This window comes from Microcaecilia unicolor, chromosome 5, assembly GCF_901765095.1.
Source record: "Microcaecilia unicolor chromosome 5, aMicUni1.1, whole genome shotgun sequence".
NCBI lineage: Eukaryota > Metazoa > Chordata > Amphibia > Gymnophiona > Siphonopidae > Microcaecilia > Microcaecilia unicolor.
Window position 1 is genome coordinate 145,795,332 of NC_044035.1, and position 12,842 is coordinate 145,808,173.

At 42.4% G+C, this 12,842-nt stretch overlaps 1 protein-coding gene across 1 annotated transcript in view; it reads right to left on the reverse strand.

Moving 5' to 3' along the window:
* Window positions 1-7,120, reverse strand: part of SEC24C (SEC24 homolog C, COPII coat complex component) — a 192,754-nt gene extending 185,634 nt beyond the window's left edge. Inside the window, exon 1 of the mRNA XM_030203398.1 lies at window positions 6,941-7,120. The gene's annotated coding sequence lies outside the window, so the exon portion shown is untranslated. The remainder of the gene's footprint in view (window positions 1-6,940) is intronic.
* Between the last annotated feature and the right edge of the window lie 5,722 nt (window positions 7,121-12,842).

Here is a 12,842-nt window from a genome sequence, read left to right on the forward strand (position 1 = left end):
TTAGGCAGGAGACATAAGAGGCAACATGTTACTAGCTATTTAGATTATACAGCCTTGTGTTTAAGCATGGGAAAAAAGTCAGATGTTGGAGGGAACTAAGTGGGAAACTTATGCATGCCTTCATCCTGAGTGGGAGAGCATACACAAAGGCAGCAAAAAGATTATTCCAGATGGGAAGAAATCTTGCAGGTGGTCAAACACTGCAGATAGGACGTAACTTTATAATTCGTGATAGAATAGGCTGATTGGATGAGACACATTATCACACTCTGCAATTAATTATAATACTAAACAGGTTCATGCCCAGTTAATGCTAAGTCCACTTATTAACCACTTAAATTTAACTGGATAACATTTTAATAGATATCCTAGCAGCCTGACTTATCTAAGTTGAGTAAAATTAAAGCCATGTCTCATGAAGAGACAAAGCATCGCTCCTTCTTAAATGACTGAATTTTGTCCTGTCAGATTGCAGATGGGTGAAAAGGAGGAAGCTAGCCTTTCAAAGGCCAAGATTTATACAGGTAACTCCTGAAGTTACCCTGACAAATCTCTTGAATACCAACATCTATGTTAGTATATACCCTTCCAATTTTTAGTTGTCAAGGTTTAGAAATGCAATGCACCCATGATGTGATCCCCAACGCTCACCTAAGAGTTTGTGTAATTCAAAGATGTGTAAGAGGTCCATTCGTAGGCCACAATCAAACCCACATATATGTATGGTTGCATGAATTTTATTCACCTCAGGTTCCACTACCCAACATTCATCCCCAAATCTATTTTTCCATTATATTTTGTTTGTGCTAAGAGCACTGCAACTGCAGGACCAGACCCTGTGTGTTTGTGTGTGTGGGGTGGGGGGGGGGGGGGGGGGGGGTTGGGTATGCAGAAGAATCAGGAGTCAATCAATGAAGGCGCTGGGTCGGAGTCTGCAGCTTACCTGAAAATGCTGCTTCTATGATTGACCACTGTCCTGATCTGCTGAAAGGCCCAACAGAAGGCACTAAAAGCACACAACTGCAGCAAAACTCCAGCGTACAATGAAGAATGGGAGGTGAAGGTGGTTTCTTGATGTATAGTGTGTGCCAGCATTTTTCCTCCCATATAGTTCGGACATGTTCCACATATGAATGTTTTGTAGCAGTACTGAGCACACATCGTATCTACACATCATTGAACTTCACCAGAGGAAGAAGCACTGGCACACGCTGCAGTAACAAACTGAAGAGGAAGCAAGGACTTGTGCTAGATCAAGAAGGGAAAAAAAAGTGTTAAAAATCTTAGGTGGGCCATTTATGATGCCCAGAGTCCAAGGCTGTTTTCCCTATTCAAGGATGGCTGAATTCAATGAAAGAAAGACAAGAAAAATTACTATGCAACAAAAACTTTTCCTTCTTTTTGGCAAAGGTAGAGGCCGACCGAATTTCAGTTTTGGTGCTGAAACTGGCCCAAAATCCATATTCAGTCTTATTTCAGTTTGGGACAAAAATGCTTACAGATTTTCGGCTGGAATTGAAACTGTGTGTCCAGTTCCCACTCCCCCTAACCAAAAAGAGTCCCCCCCCCCCCCCACAGCTCCATCGCTCCCTCAACAGCAGCCCCCTCCTAGGCCTACCTTGTAGGCTGGTTCCAGGTGAAAAGGGCTTCTGAGACTACCGCTAGAAGTCCTGTAAGGCATTCCTACCTGAAGATGCTCCTGAACCCACTACCTACCAATGAGAAGGTAGGTTTGGGGGAGGCTGCCACCAGTGGGTGGGTTCGGAAGGGGGCTCTTATTGGTCTGGTGGGGAAAGAGAGTGGGGGGGGGGGCAGTTTTGTTTTTGGCTTCAGTTTCTGCCAAAACTGAGCAACCAATTTTAGTTTCAGATTTGATTTTAGCAGAAACTGAAGATCCTGTTTTCAGCCGGACTCTAGGCCAATGGGGGGGGGGGGGGGGGGGGAGTTGAGAGGGAGGACAAAAGTGGTCATTCCTTCTGCTCTGATTCTGGTCTCTGATGTGCCAACTTGGAGTGGAGTAGCAACCATGGGCTGAAAAACAGGAGTCAAATCCTGCTGCCATTCCTTGTGATTTTGGAAAAATTATTTAACTCTCCATTGCCTTAGGAATAAACTTACATTACATTAGAAGCCTTCTCAAGACAGAGAAAAGCTACCTTGAGTTAGAAGCAGATTAAAAAGCTGGCTCTTTCACCAGGTTCTCTTGACTTATATTCATTCTTGACAGTGACCTCCTCTTCTCATCCCTCCTGTAAAACCTTCTTTTAGACAGTCTCTAATTCCTCATTTCTACCCCACTAGAATGGCTCCTTAACCTTAGATGACTGTAATTGTATGGTAAACCACCTTGCTGCATTCACCAATGTCACTGGCAGCATATCAAGCCAATGTCAGTAAATAAATACTACTGGAAAGCATGAGCAAATGTTTCATGGCTTCCAACAATTTCAGAACCACGGAAAGCAGATATTTGTCACCAGACAAAACAGGAGAGGCTTTATCCCAGCAAATTTAGAAATCTCAAAAAATAACTTCCTATGCTCCCTTATCATAAAGTATTAAACTTTACTTTTGACATAGATCTCCCTCTGCTTAGAAATCTGGATTCCAGAGGCATATATACTAAAAGCAATCAGCTCAACAGATACGTAAATACAACTTGGTTGTCATACATCATATGTTGCATCTATAAAATACCAGCATATATAGTACTTCTTTTAATAGTATTTTCAATAGCTTTCCTAAAATATAGCTTCAGTACAGCAAAATTATCTTCGAATATTTTAAGTGACCTCACTGTATGTAATCCTTTCTGAACAAATTTTTTATTCTGAGATAATATAGCAAGTAGGTTTTTTTTAAACACTGCTCCAATCCCAATAGCTATTCGTATAACAAGAAAAAGCAAACGTTACACTTACTCTGACCTTCTTTAACAGCTCTGTAGCCTCATTATAAATTCTAAAGTGTACTTTGTTTTGCTTTATATACTCTGCTTTCCTATTCCACCATTAAATGGAATATGGAATGCATGCAGACTACTATGACTTAAGTTATGCTATTTTTCATTTCTATTCATCTGACCAGTTTCAGTTTTTACTTTCCTTAAAAGTAAACCATCAACACGCCTCTCTTTAAGAAATTAAGGGGCCCTTTTACTGAGGTCAGTCATAAACACTACCAAAGGGGCCATACAAATGTTAAATAATAATGGGGTAAATAGAGACCACTGAGGAACCCCACAGTGTACTGGGAAGGAATCAGATAGGACATCACACCAAAGACCAAGGTACTACTACTACTTAGCATTTCTATAGCGCTGCCAGGGTTACGCAGCGCTGTACAATTTTAGCATGGGGAAGGACAGTCCCTGCTCAAGAGAGCTTACAATCTAAAGGTTACAAACTATGTAGTCAGTGTAGGTGACTTACAACTTATGTAGTCAATGTAGGTAGCTTACAATCTAAAGGTTATAAGCTATGTAGGGAAGGTGATTAGGCGCCAAAAGCAAGGGAGAAGAGATGGGCTTTGAGTAAGGACTTGAAGATGGGCAGGGAGAGCGCATGGCGTATGGGCTTGGGAAGTCTGTTCCAGGCATAAGGTGATGCGAGGCAGAAGGGGCGGAGTCTGGAGTTAGCGGTGGTAGAGAAGGGTACAGATAGTAGTGATTTGTCCTGAGAGCGGAGGTTACAGGTAGGAACGTACGGGGAGAGGAGGGTAGAGAAGTAAAGGGGGGCTGCAGATTGAGTGCACTTGAAGGTCAATAGGAGAAGCTTGAACTGTATACGGTAGCGGATCGGGAGCCAGTGAAGCGACTTGAGGAGAGGGGTGATATGAGAGTATCGATTCACGCGGTAGATAAGACGTGCGGCGGAATTTTGGACAGATTGAAGGGGGGATAGATGGCTAAGCGGGAGGCCAGCGAGAAGAATGTTGCAATAGTCCAGACAAGAGGTAACGAGCGAGTGGACAAGGGTTCGGGTGGTCTGTTCAGAGAGGAATGGGCGAATTTTGCTAATATTAAAGAGGAAGAAGCGACAGGTCTTAGCTGTCTGCTGGATATGGGCAGAGAAGGAGAGGGAGGAGTCGAAGATGACTCCGAGATTGCGGGCTGAAGAGACGGGGAGGATGAGGGCGTTGTCAACAGAGACGGAAAGTGGGGGAAGAGGAGAAGAGGGTTTGGGTGGAAAGACAAGGAGCTCGGTCTTTGCCATGTTCAGTTTCAGATGCCGGTTGGACATCCAGGCAGCGGTCTGAGAGGCAGGCCGAAACTTTGGCCTGGGTTTCGACTGTGATGTCGGGAGTGGAGAGATAAAGCTGGGTGTCATCAGCATAGAGATGGTACTGGAAACCATGTGATGAGATCAGCGAGCCCAGGGAAGAGGTGTAGATCAAGAAAAGAAGCGGTCCAAAGACAGATCCTTGAGGAACCCCAACAGAGAGCGGGATGGGGGTAGAAGAAGAACCATTAGAAAATACTCTGAAGGTGCATTGGGAAAGGTACGAAGAGAACCAGGAGAGGACGGAGCCCTGGAACCTGAATGAGGACAGTGTGTCAAGAAGTAAATTATGATTAACGGTGTCAAAGGCGGCCGATAGGTCGAGGAGGATGAGAATGGAATAGTGACCTTTGGATTTGGCAAGGAACAGGTCATTGCAGACTTTAGAGAGTGCTGTTTCTGTCGAGTGTAGTGGGCGAAAGCCAGATTGAAGCGGATCGAGGACGGCCTGAGAGGAGAGGAAATCAAGGCAGCAGCTGTGGACAGCGCGTTCAAGTAATTTGGAGAGGAAGGGTAGAAGAGAGATGGGGCGGTAGCTGGAGGGACAGGTGGGGTCAAGTGAAGGTTTTTTGAGAAGTGGTGTGACTACAGCATGCTTAAAGGTGTCAGGGACAGTAGCAGTGGAGAGAGAGAGGTTGATGATGTGACAGATTGAGGGGATAACTGAAGGAGAGATGTTGTTAAGCAGATTGGAGGGAATGGGATCAGAGGAACAGGTGGTACACTTAGAGGAAGAAAGTAGGCGAGCAATGTCCTCTTCGGTGATCTCAGGGAAGGAGGAGAAGGAGGTCAGGTTGGGTTGGTTGAGGGAGTGGGTTAAGAAGTCACAGGGAGGAGAAGGCTTATCAATCAGATAAGATTGGAGAATGTGACTCCAATATGCCATAGCCTCTTTAAAAGTAGTGCATGATCCACAAGATCAAACACTCAAGAGAGATCAACAGACAATAATAGCAGGAGGTTCTGAGATAAGGCAGTCTGAACTATGGTAAATAAGACAATAAGAGCAGTTCCCTTGCTACAGAAGGCATGAAATCTCATCTGGTTGGGATGGTCAGCAGAGACAGCATTGACGTGGTCCATCAGACACAACAATACAAGGAATTCTGCCACTTTGGAAAAGAAAAGGAAATTGGCTATAGGACGAAAATTGGATACATCGCCAGCTGACAGTTTGATATCCTTCCGGCTAGGTCACACTAGAACCACTTTCAAAGAAGACGGAAACTGACCTGAAGTAAAGCAACAAGAAAAAATGGTAATGATCAGGGTATGAAGAGTTGGGAGTCAATAGAGGAACCAAGCTAGAGTGGGCAGTGATCATGTGATGCAGTGGTGAGCCTAACAGATCAAATAGCTTGGGAAACAGAGGACAAAGGAGGGTCAAAAGAAGAAAGGGTCTGTGTTGACCAAGCCAGATTCAGAGTATCACTAAAATCCAAATGTGAGGACTACAGGAGATATCAATGAACAAGCTGACTCAACTTTCCAAGAGAAACATGTGGCCAAATCTGATGCTGTAAGTGCATCTAAAGGAGAAGGGTCAAGTTGATCTGTATAGGATCTTAGGATTCTAGAAAGTGCCCTAGCATAGGAACCCTTACTGACATATTTTTCTATTTGGTAAGGGCTCCTGCGCTAACCATCCACTAATCAGTTAGTGTGCGGTGATGTATCTGTGCTAACCGATCAGCGCTGGGTACACCTGCTCTCTGCCTCAAAACATGCCCCCAGTGCTAAAAAAGAAAACGTGTTTTTTAGCACATGGGAAGCACGCATGGATCAGAAAAGTAGTGTGCCCCAGTAAAAGCTTAGTAAAAGGGAACCTAAATTTCACATATCAGTGTGTACAACCTTAGCTCATCCACACTACTTTGAAACAAGAACAAACTGACAACTTCTGTTGCTCATCTTTTAAGATTTATATTGTAATTTCAGTATATAAGATGTCAAACCTATCAGAGCATAAATCTGAGCCACAGCCAATCGGTGGCTAACAGGATAAGTATACAAAAAGTCTGACCCCAAGAATCTAGTGATCAGCTCTTCCTAAGTTTTGGGAGTTTGGGGGGGCACTTTAGAGATGACAAGTGCAATTTTACAGTACACAATATATTTCCATGAGGCTTTTAAGTACTGGTAACACTATATAATAAAATGAAAGCTAGATTTGGTAGAAATCTGGGACTTCCCTAAACCTAACCAACTATTTAACAACCCGTAAGAACAACTTACATATACAGTACACCACGTGGGTACCTACAGCATCCTAACAGCGCACCATGCAACTTTATTATAAAGCATCTAAAATAACCCATGGTTTTATTTGCCATACTTACATAGCCCTATAACCCATCCTGCTAAACACGTAAGACACTGTACCATTCATCTATCGGAACACAACCTGAGTGATAACAGAGGGCCCTCCATGAATAAGACTATTCATAGGAAAACAGAAACCTGGCACTCGCCGTCCTAGGCCCAGCTCTGATCCCCGGGGTGAACTCTTCCCTTACCGCAGCATACCTTGGACCAGGGTCCCCGCCAACCTCCACAGTTCGAACGAGGCTGACACCCCGGAAAGACTCAGCGCGACCGTACCGGCCTTCTGTACAAGGCTTTCGGAGCGCCACTGACACTGACGCCGCTCGGGTACTCACCCTGTTTGCGAGATGCCCTGTCGGCTCCCCAGTCCCCAGCCCACGTCACAGTTCAGGGCTCCAATCCAGCCACCGAGCTTCCTCCACGATGCCAAATTGGCGACTAGCTCCTACCGGAAGTAAAACACTAAAGGGCAGAGCCCACGTCTCGCGCAGCATTCCCGTCAGCCGCGCGCGCTTCTGCCACGTCCACCACACAGCAAACTTCCGACCTACCTACGCTGCCAGTCAGAAACCCGGATGTTGCACCTGCGTAGTAGGTGTGTGAAGGAATCTAACGCGAGTCTTTTGCTGTATAAATGATATTTTAAAGCTAAGCATTAAACCTCGCCTTTGCATGCTGTGTTGTATTATTATTAGTTGTTTGAGTTTTCCAAGGAGTTCTTGCACAGTTTCCCTAAACGTCATACCGGGTAACGCAAAGACAGTCTTTCTGATATTTACAACGGCAGCACGTCATCATGGGTCCTTGTATGTCGTCCTACGTAGTGTCTTATTTAGTGTTTCATTTGTTGACTATCTTGCATGTCCTTTATTATCTTGTTGGTCGAGCATCTAATCATATTTTCCTTACGTAATTTGTATTTCTTTATATTATATATATTGCATTTAATTATACATTATCTGGCCAATTACACGTTTCAGAGTTACCCAGTTCCAGGCTGGAGATTTTGGCACAGTCCCGGATATCTGACAACCACCAACCTGGTGCATTATGGGACTTGCAGCACTGCGTACAATGGGCAGGATCAGGCACTACAAATTCCATCCTGCTGTGGGATGTAAGTTCAACACCAATACTGGCCAAAAAGTCTCCGTCCTGGAACTGGGTAACTGGCATTTCTGAGACCATTAAACTTATTATGAATCCCTTCATCTTCCACTCATTACAGTCTCATTTCTCATGCTCAGCAGCGCAGCAATCATTTTGCATGTCATTACCTGTCTCATTTGTTCACTGGTGATAAGAATGTAAGAGGTGCCACCATCCTGTTCACACTGGGAACATTGGGAAATACAGGGCATATTCCAAAGAAGAAAACCATGAGCAGTAGTTTTCTAAGGCCTCCCTAACTAAAGGTTATTTGGAGGATTTTTCTCTAAAAAACAAAGCTGTGCCAGATACCATTACCACAGCCCCTGGTAACAAATTCCACAGCCTGATAGTGTTTGAGTGACAAAATATTCAGTTTGTTCTTCTACCTCTGTTATCGGTTAGTTTCATAGAGTGTCATCTAGTCATGGTGCAGTTTGAAGTTACAAATAACCATTACCCATTTACCTATTTCACACCACTCATTATTTTATAAATAATAAACATCTATCAGTAATGCTGCCAACTGGATCCAGATTTGCAGGACAGGGTTGATCCAGTCTTTAGTTTACCCCATTGCATGCTGGGACTTGTAGTCTTGCTTACATAAGTACATAAGAGTTGCCATACTGGGACAGACTGAAGGTCCATCAAGCCCAGTATCCTGTTAACAACAGTGGCCAATCCTGGTCACAAGTCCCTGACAAGATCCCAAAACAGCACAGTACATTTTATGCTGGCTGGAGGTGATCGATGATTATAATCTTTCATTGGCTTGTTAGCCTTTCAGGAAGCAGATATTTACAAGCTTTCACCTACATATGAGACGCCTCTATCAGCCCATTAATTTTATATCATAATAAACATATGTGGTCTGATTGAAATTGTGTATTTTTACAACTTATATTTTCAGACACGTTTAAGCCTTTTTTTGTCCTTTTGAGATTATCCTAGACATAAGCAGTGGATTTTCCCAAGTCCATTTTAATAATGGCTTATGGACTTTTCTTTTAAGAAGCTAGCCAAACCTTTTATTTAAACCCCGCTAAGCTAACTGCTTTTATCACATTCTGTGACAACAAATTCCAGAGTTTAATTACACGTTGCGTGAAGAAACATTTTTTCCAATTCATTTTACATTTACTACTTTGTAGCTTCATTGCGTGCCCCTTAGTCCTAGTATTTTTGGAAATAGTAAACAAGCGATTCACTTCTACCCGTTCCACTTCACTCCACTCCACTCATTATTTTATAGACCTCTATCATATCTCCCCTTAGCCATATTTTCTCCAAGCTGAAGAGCCAAGTCATACCATCCCCTTTATCATTTTCATTGCCCGTCTCTGTACCTTTTCTAATTCCATTATATCTTTTTTGAGATGCAATGACCAGAATTGCACACAGTATTCAAGGTGCGGTCGCTCATGGAGCGATACAAGGGCATTATAACATAAGAGTAGCCATACTGGGTCAGACCAGTGGTCCATCTAGCCCAGTATCCTGCTTTCCAAACAGTGGCAAAGCCAGGTCACAAGTACCTGGCAGAAACCAAATCATGGTAATCATTTTTATTTTCCATTCCTTTCCTAATAATACCTAACATTCTATTTGCTTTCTTTGCTGCCGCAGCACACAGAGGAGAGGGTTTCAAAGTATGGGCAACGATGACTCCTAGATCCTTTTCCTGGTCGGTGATGCCTAACGCGGAACCTTGCATCACGTAGCTATAGGGCTTCTCTTTCCCACATGCATCACTTTGCACTTGCTCACATTAAACATCATCTGCCATTTAGGTGCCCAGTCTCTCAGTCTCGTAAGGTCGTCTTTCAATTTTTCACAATCCTCTTGCAATTTAACAACTTAGGGAATGCACATTGAGCCTGCAAAGAGGTGGGAAAATGTGGGATACAAATGCAATAAATAAATGGGGAAATCAGAAAGCCTATGAATTGTTAATTCCCTAGGGAGTCTGTTAAAGGGACTTTATCAAATGCCATCTGAAAATCCAAATATAATATATCAACCAGTTCATCTTTATCCACTTGTTTATTCTCACTGTCAAAGAATTCTAATAAATAAAAATTAAAAAATGGAAAATAAAGTGATGCCTTTTTATTGGACTAACTTAATACCTCTTTTGACTAGTTTTGGAAGCCAAAACCTCCTTCCTTGGTTCAGAACAATATGAGCAAAAGACAGTATTAGAAATTCCTTTCTGTCCATACAAGAACAGTCTAGAATGAATAGGTTATATCCATCCACCAGCAGAAGGAGACAGAGAACAATAGTCCTAAGTGAATCGTCCCTTAAGGGAGTAGTGCAGCCATAGAATATTCAGTATTTCTCTGTCTCCTAGCAGATGGTGGACCAATTGTGCAGCTCCTGTCCTGGTTGCTATTGGGTATCAGTTGAGCAGGGAGTCACAGCTGGTTTATTTTGCTCATTTTATTGCCTGAAAATGCCTGAGCAAGGGTGGACAACACGAGCCCAGCTGGTGGTGCCAGGTCTCTCCCCCACAGCCCCAAAGCCCTACTCGTTTCTATGTGTCAGCTATGGTGGTAAAGTGAGATAGAATTATGGTCTTCATTTGACCACCAGTACATGTGACAGCACCCTGGCAAGTATCTTAACTTTATTTTCCTGCTCGTAGAGGTGTTTGTTTTAATATTATTGCTTGTCAGCAGTTTTTTAATTCTGAAACTTTTCTCTCAGCATCTTTATTTCACTTCTTGGTGAGTTGATGTCTAAAAGGTTTTACCTGGGATGAGCATTTGCTTTTGTCTTTTTATTGCCTGCTGTCTCTGTCTTCAGTGTGACTGTTCTTTTTATTTCTCACCTGTATTTTGCTCAAGGCTGGCTGTAACCGCCATTCAGTCAGGTAGGCCTCATTCTCTTCATTGTTCTATAGGAGCTCCAGTGTTGTTTTTGGTGAATATGCTTGCCTCAGGGTAAGCTAAAAAACCCTCTTCAGTTCTGTTCCTGACAACACTGTTGAATTCTCATGTGTAATGTTTTTCCTCATTGGGATTGTACTATTGCTCGTATTGCCCATTCTTTCATGCTGGGCAGCAGAGGAGCATTTATTTATTTATTTATTTGTTCTTATATCCCAAAAAGTCATTTCAGTTCAATGTGGCTTACAAATAACAATTTTATACAATTGCAAATATAACCACAGTAGATAATATAAACAATTAATTAACACATTTCTTGAAGAGATAGGTTTTTAGTTCTTTCCGGAATTGTAGGAGTTATTGGTACTTCTAATTTCTTTTGGAATAAGGTTCCACCATTTGGATCTTCAGTAGCTAAATCTTGCTGTGTGAATGGTCTTATAGATTGTTTTTGCAACTAGACAAATGAAGAAGCAGGTATTCTCTCGAATTGGGTATTACATTTCTGATCGATAAAATTATTAGGTCCAACATATAATTAGGAGCCATTCCACATAAAAGTTTGAAAATTTGCAGGTTTTAAACATTATTCGGGTTCTGACCAGGAGCCAATGTAGTCTAAGAAATAAAGGGGTTACCTTCTCAGCTGGTACTACACATTATGAATTATCACAATATTGTTATAATCTGCTACTCTTTCAGAACAGATTTTTCATTTTGATTTTCCCCCTGTATTAGCCACAATTTCCATACACCTGCACTGCTTTCTGTATTCTACGGGGGTTTTATACCGTTTATTATCAGCTACGGCATTCTCTGGGATGTTCTTTGTATGACTTATTCTCTGGCTTCCAGTTTTTTTGTTATTGCCCCTCTTGGGTCCTGCCCTTGCAGTAATTTCCTTGCAGCTGTCAGTGCTGTCTGCCTTCTATTACTTGCTATTTAGTAGCACAACGGTTCTGAGCTACTTGCCCTAGCTTAAACTCTTGGGGGCAATTTCTCCAAGTGGGTTAGTTTTGCACATATCATGACAGGAATGAACTTCACTCCTAAGCCAGGGCATGTATTACTTGCATTGTGCCAAAGAGAGCTTCTTTGTGTGGTTCACAAAATGTAATGTGTATAGGCAACTTATCCAGGAATGCTTGGAAGTTCTTTGTAATCATGCCTGTGGCACCCAAAATGATGGGAAATATTTCTGCCACATTTTCTTAGTCTCAGACTGAGGATCTTCTTTCTCTCCACACGATTCACTGAGTAGTTGCTTAGGACCGACACCTCTAACCAATGCCGTTCTGGTGCTTTTCTCTGTTACTACTATATCTGTTTTTTTGGTATGCAGCTTTTTATCAGTTTGGATGGGGTTGTCCCAGGTGAACATAACCTCTTCATTTTCTACAATTATCTTAGGGTCGTAATCCCAATGATTTTCTGGTACACTGATGTTGTAATACTAACAGAATTTCCCAAAATTTGAGATGTGCCCCCTTGTTGTGCCTTTCTTTTCCTTTGCAAATTCTGTTGCTTCCTTCCCTTTTGGTACTGATGGATTTTCACCCATTCCTTCTACTCATCAGAATGCTTGTCCAGGTTTAATAATGGAACTGGATTCTGGACGTTTTCTTTCATATTTCAACATCTTTTGTGCATTGGGATCGATGATGCAATTAGATAAGCCTGGAGGCCTATGATATAGCTCGATAGGTGTAATCTACTTCTATGTAACCCATCCCTCCTTCAGATCTAGGAATGTACAGTCTAGTTATACGCTGCTTTATTACAGATGACCTCATGGGCATGGAGGAGTTTTCTTGTTTGCACATCTAGTTTTTCAAGGTAAAGAGGCCAGTCTACATAAGAGCTATATGAGAGTGCAGAAGTGCCATAGCCTGTATCTTACTCCGTGATGTTAATGCACTCTTAAATACCAGTTTTAGTCTCCTATAGTCATCTTCACTGATTTTTTTCTCTCAGCGATTTCTGCTTGATAGTTGTTCCTTCCTCCACCCCTAGATATTTATATACACCTTCAAGTTCCTCCATCTCACAACCATCTGTCAAAGAAGATGTTTTCAATTTTGCTCAACTTTCCTCTAAGGAAAGTCACCTTAGTAAATTTGTCCAGCCCAGAAGTCATCTTGATGTCATCTGAAAAGCTTTTCACCACTTGAAGTTGTTCCACTAACTGCTGGTC